Source organism: Lipotes vexillifer, unplaced genomic scaffold (assembly GCF_000442215.2).
Source record: "Lipotes vexillifer unplaced genomic scaffold, Lipotes_vexillifer_v1.1 scaffold1018, whole genome shotgun sequence".
Taxonomy (NCBI): Eukaryota; Metazoa; Chordata; class Mammalia; order Artiodactyla; family Lipotidae; genus Lipotes; species Lipotes vexillifer.
The window spans coordinates 1,408,500-1,421,510 of record NW_006782724.1 but is presented as its reverse complement, the minus strand read 5'-3'; the positions used below and the strand labels follow the sequence as shown (position 1 = coordinate 1,421,510).

The 13,011-nt window shown below is 36.5% G+C and overlaps 1 pseudogene; it reads right to left on the bottom strand.

Annotated features, from left to right (window-relative positions):
* Positions 1–697: 697 nt before the first annotated feature.
* LOC103081135 (60S ribosomal protein L31 pseudogene) lies at positions 698–1,075 on the bottom strand (annotated as a pseudogene).
* Positions 1,076–13,011: the final 11,936 nt, after the last annotated feature.

Below are 13,011 nucleotides of genomic sequence, written 5' to 3'. Positions count from 1 at the left end.
GTGAACAAGAAGGCAAGGAGTTGATCCTCCCTACGCTCCCACTAGACCATCGGGAGACCCATTTGCAACAAACTCCCCTTCAGTTCTTTTACTCCCTTCATCTCCAATCTTGCATAATGACAGATGGACAAAACAAGTTGTAAGAACAAGACTGTCCACATTGGTTCGTGTGTTATAGGGGAATGGGTGTCCAGAGGAAACCATGGGCTCATGAGAGCTAATTTTCAACCTCCCCACTCAAGTGAAGCAGCCTCATTGTTTTATCCCTTCCTTTCCCCAGAATTGGAAAGATACACTAGGTGTCCTTCTTGCTTCACACTCTCTCATATACCATAATCCTCTAGGAATGTTTTGACTTCTACATGCCTTTGAGGCTAATGGTATAAGACTATAACCTTTCCTTTTTCTTTGATCTCAACCACTGATGTTTTAATTACTCTTTCTGCATTAATTCTTAAAGACAAAATAGCACATTACTGGTAATCTTTCTCTTCTCGCTAGGCTCTTCTACTATTTTGGGTGACTTCTGTTTTACCGATATCCTGATCCTCAATTTCTTGACATTTTCATCTACATGGAGTGTTTTTCCCATTCCAGTTCAGCCATTTACTCCCATAACCCTATCCTGAATCTTATTCCTTGAGTCATCTCTGCTTCTTTTTTTTTTTTTTTTTGGTTCTATAACTTTATTGGACAGTCAGCAGTTAATTCTCATCCACACTATCTGTAGATTTTTGAAAGTAGGGACAGGTACATAGGTAACCAACATATAGAGCTTGTTTGGTGAATCTTCATCTTCATTACACTTTCTGGACAACTGCACACAGATATGGTATGGGACGTTCCTTATTCCTTTGGCCCGGGCAGCTTTCTTGAGCCTGGTGTCAATGTGTAAATCTGGAGTTCCCATCTCCTTCATGGCAAATTTCCAGATTATTTTGAGTGCCCGAGGGGCACGCTTCTTGAAACCCACTCCTTGGATGTGCTTGTGAATGTTGATAGCGTATTCTTTGGTCACCACCTCATTGATGGTGGACAGACCCTTCTTCTCACCACCCTTCTTTGCGGGAGCCATCCTGCCATGCCAGGGTTGGAAAGGAAGAGAGAAAGAGATTGTGGGAGGGTCTTCTCTGCTTCTGATATCATATAGGCAGGATCACAGAGATGACCACAGCCTCCTAGCCTTCCATCCTTCCAAATAGTCATCAAATCTATTGGGTGGGCCAAAATGTTCATTTGTTTTTTTTTTCCATAAGATGGCTCTAGTAGCACTTAGTTATCTTTAACTTTATTTGAAACAATTTTGTTAGATTGTATGTGACAGCTGTCGTATCAGCATGCATTTAAAAAAAGACTTATCAAAATTGGTGAATTTTTATGTAGCCATTTTAATATCGAAGATGGAAGAAGAAAAGCAACATTTCTGGCATATTATGCTTTATTGTTTCAAGAAAGGTAAAAACGCAACTGAAACATGAAAAAAGATTTGTGCACTGTATGGGGAAGGTGCTGTGATGGATCGAACATGTCAAAGTGGTTTGGAAGTTTCGTGCTGGAGATTTCTCGCTGGACAATTCTCCATGGTCAGGTAGACCAGTTGAAGTTGATAGCAATCAAATGGAGACATTAATTGAGATCAATCAATGTTATAACATGCAGGAGATAGCCAACATACTCAAAATGTCTAAATCAAGCATTGAAAATCATTTGAACCAGCTTGGTTATGTTAATCACTTTGATGTTTGGGTTCCACATAAGTTAAGTGAAAAAAAACCTTGTTGACCGTATTTCCACATCCGATTCTCTACTGAAACATATTGAAACGTTTGGATTATTCCCTTTTAAAACAATTGTGATGGGCTATGAAAAGTGGATACTGTACAACAATGTGAAATGGAAGAGATCATAGGGCAAGTGAAATGAACCACCGTCAACCACACCAAAGGCCGGTCTTCATCCAAAGAAGGTGATGTTGTGCATATGGTGGGATTAGAAGGGAGTCCCCTATTATGAACTCCTTCTGGAAAACCAAACGATTAATTCCAACAAAGATTGCCCCCAATTAGACCAACTGAAAGTGGCACTTGATGAAAAGTGTCCAGAATTAGTCAACAGAAAATGCATAACCTTCCATCAGGATAACGCAAGCCCACATGTTTCTTTGATGACCAGGCAAAAACTATTACAGCTTGTCTGGGAAGTTCTGATTCATCTGCCGTATTCACCAGACATTGCACCTTTGGATTTCTATTTATTTCAGTCTTTACAAAATTCTCCTAATGGAAAAACTTTCAATTCCTTGGAAGACTGCAAAAGGCACCAGAACAGTTCTTTGCTCAAAAAGATAAAAAGTTTTGGGAAGATGGAATTATGAAGTTGCCTGAAAAATGGCAGAAGATAGTGGAACAAAAGGGTGAACACATTGTTCAATAAAGTTCTTGGTGAAAATGAAAAATGTGTCTTTCAGTTTTACTTAAAAAACTGAAGGCACTTTTTGGCCCACCCAATGTTTCTCTCCATTCCTAGCATCACTACCCATTCCTCCCTCATCCCATCCTCATCCCTTTTCTGGATTATTGCTTCCACCTCTTACCTGATCTTGCCGACTCTGTTTTATAATTCATTCCTGTCTGTTCCCTGTCTTCAGTGTTCCCTCTTTATAAAATTTAAATTTTTGATAGGTTACTGCCCTTAGGATATTGTTCAAACTCTTGAACATATGTATTTCATTTGAGCCCATTTCTTTTTTCCCACTTCAACTCTTACCCCAAATTCAACCCACTTCAACAATATCACCCCACATCCATCTCTCCACTCCAGCAAGTTGGAAATTCATTGAGGTCTCCTGAGATTCTATATATTCTTACCTCTAAGTCTTCACATATGTTGTTTTCTGCTTGAACTTTCAATCTCACACCTACCTATAAGTTTCACTCCTATCACTCACTTTATCTAGTTCTTTCCTATACATTTGTAGGTCTTACCTTAAATTTTACTTACTTTATAAAGTTTTCCCTAAATTTCCCCTGGCCCAGGCAGCCCTTGGATGCCCCTACACCTTGGAGGTAGTGCCCCTATTTTCATGTTACTGAAGCATTCTCTACTTCCTAATCAGATAATTTATTATACTTTACAATCATTAATTTATTCTTTGTTAAGTCCTTTGATCAATACATATTGGGAGATGTTAAAAGTTGGACTTTACTAAACATCTCTTTTCTTTACTGTTTATACGAAATGGTCTGAGGAATAAGGCAGTATTATATTTTAGAAATATTTCCCAGTTTAGGCTAGCATTGTTTCTTTTCTTTTTTCTTTTTCTTTTTGGCTGTGCCACGTGTCTTGTGGGATCTTAGTTCCCCAACCAGGGATTGAACCCGGGCCCTCGACATTGAAAGCACAGAGTCCTAACCACTGGACCACCAGGGAATTCTGCATTGTTTCTTTTCTTGATGAAAAATATTACACTGTAAAAAGGTGTAAATATTTTGAAGGAACATTTCAAAATATTGAAGGAAATGGGAACCGAAGATTCTCTGATAATTATGGGATCTTAATATCTGGTGTTTCATAAGGCTCCCTTTGTAGTACTTGCATTAATGTATTGAACTTAGCTGGACCTATATTAATAAAAACTAACATTTATTAATCATTATATACTAATCACCATGGCACTTTGCATGCATTTGCTCATTTGCTTCTTCATACCTTATTAAAAAATAGGCATTATTCCTATTATCACAATCTAAGAAATAAAGAAAGCAAAGCTGATAAACCTTAAGTAACTTGCCTAAGGTTTACAGTTTCTCTAAGTGGGAAAATCCAAGTACACACTCAGGTAGTTAGGTGCCAGGCTCTGCCCTCTGAAAGAAACAAATGTTTTAGCAAAAAGTGAACTCAGTATAGGGGAGAAACAGTGTGATGTTAAGAAATCAACTTTTGAAATAGAAACAAGACCCTTATTTACTATTTCTCAAACTAGTTTCTATTTTTGAATCTATTTATTTATGATCACCTGACTAGCTCATACTACCTGTCTTGTTGGACATAATTAGATACTTTTATTTTATATTGACACTCATGATAGAGACATAGAATGAAAACAGGGAATGAAAACTGAAGGTACTGTTTGCCACCCTCATTATCTACTAAAAAGTAACCAAGTATCTTGTGGAAAATGCACTTAATGAGGAAATATCATATGGCCTACCATGGCAACAAAATCAAGCACATTGCCAAGAGCATGTTCGAGAACTATGAGTTGTATAGTACCAAATCCTTAATTAAGTGCCCTTTCCTATAAATTCCCTGAAGTATAGTCTAGTTTACTAATAGCTACAAATATCCTTGTTACAAAAATGACTTCTTTTGCACTAAATATCACATATACCAGGAGAGTGAGCATGACAATAGCATAGTAAAACTGATTTCTCTAAATTCTGGGTTATTACACTAAGTTCTCAATATTTTGTAATAACCTATATGGGAAAAGAATCTGAAAAAGAGTGGATATATGTATATGTATAACTGAATCACTTTGCTGTACACCTGAAACTAACACAACATGTAAAGCAACTATACTCCAATATAAAATAAAAATTAAAAAAAAAAAAAAAGCTAAGTTCACATAGCCAGGAACAAAACTCATATGAGGGATGTTTACATAGTATATGATTGGGGTTTGAAGGATGAGTTTGCAGGCTGGGAGGAAGAAGTAAGAAATGGCAACAGAGGTAATGAGTTTCCCATTTTAAGACAAGGATAGGTCTCTGCATTTCTATTCCCTCCTTTCCTTCTCTCCTTCCTTCCTTCCATCCTTCCTTCCCTCTGCTTTATATTAGGGATTCAAATGTATGAATTCAGGGGAGAAACATGTATTTTACTCAAAGAGATACAAACCCTGTCAGAAGTGCTGGAACCCACCACTCATTTTAGACAGCAAATTTGAAAATCATCTACTCATTCCAATCTGTTTATTTAAAAACAAACACATTAAGAAATAAGATATGTGAAAGATTATTATCCATTTTATGTTAATACTTTTTATATTATTTTTATATTTAGAAAAAAACCTCTCTTAAAATGAAAAGGATGTTATTCTAAATTATAATTCAATTTTTTACACAAATCATGAAACAGCATCAAGAAATTTAAAATAAAAAACAAATCCAATTTTTATCTTCTATTTGTATGAATTTTGGTAATTTCCTTATTTTCTGGGACTTAAATTTCTCACCCACAAAGTAAGGACACTGATACCTCTCCTATTTCACAAAGATTGAGAATCAAATTTGAGAAGGCACTTTGTAAAGGCTAAAGGATTATGCACATGTTTGTAATTATAATGGTGTTGTCTATTATTTTCCCAGCTAAGCCTTAGTAGCAGTTGCAATTACTAAATCAGTATTCATGTAGATAATATCATTCAGAATGCTCTAGAGATCTCTTAATGAGATTATATAAAAGCAAATATTTTATCCAGTATTGGAATGCATCACTTTTGAAAGTTAATGGATCAATCGCCTAATAGGAACAATAGCTGTAATGGTTTACAACAGAAAGTGGAAATATCTCTTTCAACTGCCATTCTAAAGGGAGTTAGGTGGGAGGGAAACAATTATGCAGAGTGGATAACAGTGCTCAGAATTATAAAATGTGCCCTGGAATCTTAATAAGTTCAAGCAGACAGATGTTTAAAGTTGCACTCATCAAGACTAAGAGAAATGCTTTTCCCACTGGTATTTTAAACTTTTTTTTTTTTAATCTGGATTCTTTACCTTAAAGCTTTTTATTTCTTTCAGAATAAATTACTTAAAACTGTCACTTAGCATCTTTGAAATTAAGTCATTTATAGTTATTTTCTTTTCTAATCTGTTACTGAAACCCTTTTACAGAGGACAGATCTATACGATTTAAGCTATTTATTTGTATTTTTCCTTTCCTCCCAGGAACTTTTTCAAGGAATACAATACCTATGAGAAGATTCTTGAAATAATATACGTTTTTCAATTCTGCGATCAAACTTTATGAGACATCCTGATTACCATGCACATTTCTCGGAGATTCACCAATGCATATCAGCATATTAATAGCTTTGTATCTTTTTGTTGTAGGGCAACATACTTAACTATTTAAACCAGTGTTTTTTAAATTTCTTTGGCCATTGGTAAAGCAAAAGCTCCTCTGTAGTAAGGCTGCCTAAGCTGGATCCCAGGCCTGCCATTGATCTATCTGAGCCTAAATTTCCTCACCTGTAAAACGTGGGTTATAAGATGCATAGGTCACAGGATTTTTGTAAGGATTACCTGAGGTGACATTTGTAAAGTGCTTAGAACATTGCCTGACATGACTGTGCAAGTGTTTATTAAAAGGAGTATCAACTTTCCTTTCATGCCTTATTTTTTTCAGAGCGCTGCTACTTGAGGGATTATGTAGCTGTAGGAGTTGGGCAGGGGGTATGGAATCTAATTTTAATAGCCCCCAAGATTGTAGGCTTCTTGAGGATCAGAGAAGTTAAATAATTTGCTCAAGACATAGTGGTGGAGATTCAAACCCAGACAATTTTTGGTCCTGGTCCTTACATGAAACTACTGCATTAAATGCATCTCTGAGGGATAAACAGCAGATTATTCTTTCATGTAACTTCTCTCTTAGAAATGTTTGTTCCAAGTAAACCTTTATTTCCTAACACACATAAAGGATTTGGGGCAAATAGGACCAGAAGAATTTTGCTGTCCTTTCAAAACTGGTTCAATTACTCAACAATTTTGGCTGTCTTCTTCACTTAAGTAAAAGATGAGAATCAAAATATGAAGAATAAAAGGATTTCAACCCAAATCTATCCAAATCCTAACCAAAGTAAAATAATTAGAAAGGAATATGACACATTGACACGGGACAAGGTGGTGGCAGAGAGAGGAGAAAGTACATCAAAATAATTTTACAATATTTTAGTTAGCAAGAAAGGAAGAATGAATGTAAATCAATCTCCCGTGTTTCTTTTCATGCCCTTTTGGTAGTTTAAAAATTATTAGAGGTGGGATGGGGAGGGTGGGTGGGAGGGAGACGCAAGAGGGAAGAGATATGGGAACATGTGTATATGTATAACTGATTCACTTTGTTATAAAGCAGAAACTAACACACCACTGTAAAGCAATTATACTCAATAAAGATGTTAAAAAAAAAATACAACTAGAACTGTGAAATGTACAAGCCACAGAAAATTTAAGTTTAGGTAACTTCTATGTGACTATGTAAATGAAGCTTTTTGATAATTTCAGATTCTTTCAAATAAAATCCAAAGTCAATATAATAATAAAAAATATTATTAGAGAAATGTATTTACCATTTCAAGTCACCTTGGCTCTTTCTAGTTAAATTTCTGTGATAGTTCCAATTTTCTACCTTCCTGCTTGTAAGATTCTTTTTAATCAATGCATTACAAAAATCTTGTGACATTATTAAAAAGAAAAATGCCTGGAGTCCTCCTTATTAAAATGACATGGTTAATTTATCTTTTAAGCATACCTACTTGGTTTGCTTGGAGAGTGTATGTTAAGTATCTGTTTTCTACTTTGCATTGGGCTGAAGGGTTAAACGGCCATGTATTTCTTCAACCCTGTTCCAACATTCTTTATAAACTTGCAGAGGAATTGTATGTGAGACTTGGTGGAAAAAGAATTAGCATATAAAATAATTAGAGTAAAATAATTTGGAAAATCCAATCAAATACCAACATATGTGGTAGATCACTAGGAAGGAAAGAGAGAACTGATAGATCTGGGTTGATTTCATGGATAAAGGGTATTTGCCATTTTGCATATCAAGGATTAGGAGAACCAGGGCCTGAATTAAGTTTCATGATGTGAATGCGTACATTTGGATTTGGTCAGATTATGGAGGTCATCTAAGGATTTTCTAAGGTGTTTGTAATGTGATGGGCTGCTTTACTGCCAGTACTTTGTTCCCCAGAATGTTGAGGTAGAGACCTGCTGTCAGATGCTGTGCAGTGGGCTTCCTTTACTGAGTAGAGGGATGAACCAAATCAGCCATTGCTCTTCTTATAAGACATGTCTCATTATATAATCTGCCTTTCCTATTCATGTTCTACACTACACCAGTATTTCCCAAATTTTATCAAGAACGTGTGTATTAGACACATTAATGCATATTATGTAAAAAAAAAAAATTTAGCCAGTTTGCTAAGTTTTCTGACCTTAGGAATATGCTTTGTCATTAAAAATGCTGTAGGATTGAGTAGTCTAAGAGAACTTTAAGGCCTTTAGAACTTAAAGAACTAAGATCCTTTAAGAATATCAAAGGGTCTGACAATAGCAAATTTTTACAAATCAAAGAGTTTTTGAATTATATTATTCAATAGATACAAATAAAAACACTTCAAGTCAGTATTCTGCATGTACTATCTGCATGACACTGAATTACCTCATACTCATAAAGGATAAATGTATTTGTCAATTTTAATATAAAAATTTGGCCTTTTAGATATGTGCTTATCTTTCTAAACTTTGCATATGCCAATTAAATAATTCTTAAGATACAGAAAAAAATTAGAAAAAAAGTTGTTTAATTTATTTTATAATTATTGACTATCCTTTATATGGTACTTTGGTGATCAGCTGTATTAGGGGTTAATCCAATTAGTGTAAATATGCTTTATTATGCAAACAGAAGTTTGATTCTATATGGCTTTTCTGCCTTTGAAAAAAGTGTTTATTCTGTTTTTACAAAGAATTATTCCAATAAATGAAGATAGTATTGCAGAGTAGTATGAACAGTAGATCTGGGGAGAGATGCAATGAATTGCTATTCTAGTTCTCTTTCTAAATTGCTGTGTGACCGTGGGCAAAATTTCAGTGGAGTAGCAATGCAGTAGGGGGGTTCAAAACATAAACATTGGAGCTCCATGGACTAAGTTGGAAGCACAGTTCTACCACTGATGAGCTCTATGATCTTTGGCAAGTTATTTCACCTCTACAAGTCTCAGTTTCTTGATCTGTTAAAGGGATATTAAGATAGTACTCAACTTGTACGTAGAACAGTTACTGGCACATGGTACGCACTACTTAACTCTGCTTTAATTATTAATTACTCTGGGCTTCAATATCTTCAGCTGATGGAGTTAGACTAGATGATTCTCAATGTATTTTGTTTCTAACATCCCAGGGTTTTGTGCACTAGATTATGAACAAAGAAATGGAAGCATATCTGTCTTTATGCCCATGAAGAAGCTATATAACATAGTAAGAAATATGCTAAAATTGTATTCAAGAAGCATGCGAAGGGGGGCTTCCCTGGTGGCGCAGTGGTTGAGGGTCCGCCTGCCGATGCAGGGGACACGGGTTCGCGCCCCGGTCCGGGAAGATCCCACGTGCCACGGAGCGGCTGGGCCCGTGAGCCATGGCCGCTGGACCTGCGCGTCCGGAGCCTGTGCTCCGCAATGGGAGAGGCCGCAACAGTGAGAGGCCCGCATACCGCAAAAAAAAAAAAAAAGAAAAAGAAAAAGAAAAAAAAAGAAGCATGCGAAGGGATACAGAAATCCTATTCCCTCTTCTTTTTTTCTTTTTTTTGGTAGGGCTATTTCTCTTTTAATAGCTTCCCCCACCTTGCACACTTAAGAACATTAAATGCAGAATTATTTGGCTACTGGAAAAATACAGTCCTCTTTTTGCAGCATAGAAATGCAGTTTGCCTCGATCTATTTCAATGACAAGCAACTATGAATATTCATTTGTTTTTATTGAATATTCATCAATATTCAATAAAAATAAATCTATTTGCAAGGATTTCCATCAAAAAGAGAAAAAAGGCTTTTTGGAACTTTCATCTAGTTAGAGATCTAACTCGATGAAGCATTCTAGGCAGCCTAAGACCTCTGTACAGGTTTATCAGTGGATCTTGTATTGTGCCTGCAGAGATTAGCAGGATTCAAGGGTGGGAGGGGATGGAGGAGGGCACTGCGGGATTAAGACTAGAATGATCTCATGGAGAAAGACACAAGAAGGAAAGTGTAAGGTTTTTTCCAGGTATCATAGATTGGCTAGGCTAATTTCTTAAATCTCAACTTTATTGATATTTGAGGCTGGATAATCCTTGTAGTGTGGGGTCTTCTGTGCACTGAAGGATATTTAGCAGCATCCCTGGCCTCTACCAGCTAGATGCCAGTAGATCTCCCCGACTTGTGACAATCAGAACTGGCCCCTGACATTGTCAAATGCCCTTAAAGGGGGCAAAATCACCCCTGATTAAGAATCCGTGCCCTACAGGAATAGTGTTCTTGTATAATCCAGTGGGTAGTAATTTTGTTTCAAGGGACAAACAGCAGATAGTCTTGAATCCTTGAGGAAAGATGCTAACTTCCTTAAGAATTGAGGAATGAATGAAAATGTTCGTTCTTTTACAATGGCTGTATTTATGAGTAAGTTCAATTGTGGTCTATAACATAGAAAGGGGGAACATATAGAGATGAATTATATGCCACAACAATATCATTATTCCCCCTGTTATTAATAAAAGATAAGGTGAAATTAACCACCTGCCACCATGAGAAATGTTTTTTCTTAATTTTAAGATGATTCAAAGTAAAATCACAACTCACCGATGTTTCACAATAACTGGGGAAAAAACATTGAAATCAAATGTTCGACACAATGAGAAGGACCTAATATGATCTGCAGCTTTGATGTACTTCCTTTTATTTTTTCCTTTGGGATCTTAAGCATCTGTCCTGCCCCTGATCTTTGAGAGCTGGGAATGAGGTAGCTCAACAGTATAGCCATGGCTTGAGGCCAGCAGATCTCAGTGACTGGTATCCTCGGTTAAGAAAAGTGAAAGGGCTAGAGGACATAAACATTAATTTTGGGAGAAGGTGAAAGGTCAGTATATTTTGCTGACCCTTTCAGTGAGGTCTTCAGCCAATGTCAAGTAATCAAAAAATGCCTTTAGTTTAACCTTTGGTCTGTCGAACTGAGAACAAAACACAATCACGGTCATAAAGCTTTTGCTGTTGTAAATAAGAAACGTGGGTAAAGGTTATTAGACGGTAAAAGCATGTTTAATTTTCTTTTTCAAAACGAGATGGAAGAGAAAGAAGACTGATGCTGTACATGGGAATGATGTGAGAAAAGAAGAGCAATTTCCAATTTTATGAGAATCTATTGCGGTGTTGTTAATTTCTATTTTTAGAAAAATTTAGTGTAGGATCTAAAGAGAAATTTATGTCTCCACATAGAAAATATGACTCTAAATTGTATGCTAAAGCAAAGGAAATCATATCTCTCAAATAAAATTTTGTACTTACACGCAGGTGCACACTCACATGCCAATTAGGTGGCTGAGAGATTACTACAATCCTGGCAGGGACTGCCATGTGCATGGTTTTGAATCACGCTCATTGCTCTTATTCAGGTCACTATCTATAATTCAGACTCATTCAAAAACACTCCACTTTGTCAGTTTTCAGCACACTATTTTTAGCGATAAAATGTTGCCATTAGGGAGAAAGAAATATGGTTCTCCCTCTTTTGTTAAAAGATACCTATTCTGCAGCAGAAATACTTATGTATTTTTCACTTGCTCTCTAGCATTAACTTACACTTTGACATGGAAAGCTTGAGGCCTTTTGTGGCAAATTATTCATCCTTAGCATTTTGCTTGTTAAGGTGACTAGATACTGGTATGTTATTATTATTTTAAATGAAAGGGTGTCTTAAAATTCCTTGCTATTTTAGGCAGATCATTCAAATCTTTTGAAAAACATTAGTATACCATTTCCAGAAAAGCTAAGTTTATTGACTCCTTCAAATACTCTGTTTAGCTTGGCTGTCATCACACCATCAGTTGTGTGGTATATAAATAACCTCACTTTAACATGTGAGAAATAATAAAAAAGACTCCTTCTGGATGCTAAGATGTGAAATTAAATTCCAGGTGCTTTTCAGAGTTATTTGGGACATTTTCCAGTTGTCAATATGGAAATCATGTCACTCAGGGCAGGGATCTGTTGCCATGGGAAAGCACAAGCTGCACCGTTTGACAAGTTGGCAGTTGCTACATTTGGTAGAAAAGAAAAAATACTTAGAGACAGGTACTCGAAGATGGCTGTTCACCAGGGATTGGTGAACTGGCTTGGAAATAAATTAATTATTTTTCTTTCTTTTTCAGAGACATTTGTTTATGCATAAAGATGATGGTCTTTTAGGTACATTTATCCCAGAACTTAGGCATAACTCTGTCCCTTAAATATATAAATGTATTACATCCAAGCATTTAATTGATTCATCACTAACATTCAGATTACCAATTCCAATGTGTGAGGGCTTTTTCCCATTCTATCAAGCAATTATGTGACAACAGCAAGGTGCCCTACAATTCAACTCAATCCTGACACTATTACCTGGAGATAGCATCAGATTCCACAGGTTAAGGACTCAGTGCCTCAGGACTGTGTCCACTTCAGATGCCAATCACAAATCCAGGTTGTTACCTATACTTCTGACCAACTGGCTATCGATCAGATGTTCCCATGACCCCCTCCTTAGGTCTGATTAATTTGCTAGAGTGTCTTGCAGAACTCAGGAAACCAGTTTACTCACTAGATTACCAGTTTATTACAGAGAATACTAAAGGATAAAGATTAACAGCTAAATGAGGAGATGCATAGAGCAAGGTACAAGGAAAAGACACAGAGCTGCTATACGCTCTGAGCAGGCCACTCTCCCTGAATTTCCAGGTGTTGATCAAGCTGGAAGTTCTTGAATCCTTCCCTTTTGGGGTTTTATGGAGGCTTCATTCCATAGACATGGTTGATTAAGTCATTGGCCATTGGCGATTGATTCAACCTCCAGCCCCTCTCCCTTCCCCAGAGGTCAGGGGGGTGGAACTGAAAGTTCCAACCCTCTAATCATTTGGTTGGTTCTTCCAGCAACCAGCCCCCACCCATATGGGTCGAAAAGTCTTCTCATTAAGATAACAAAAGACACCTATATCACTCTC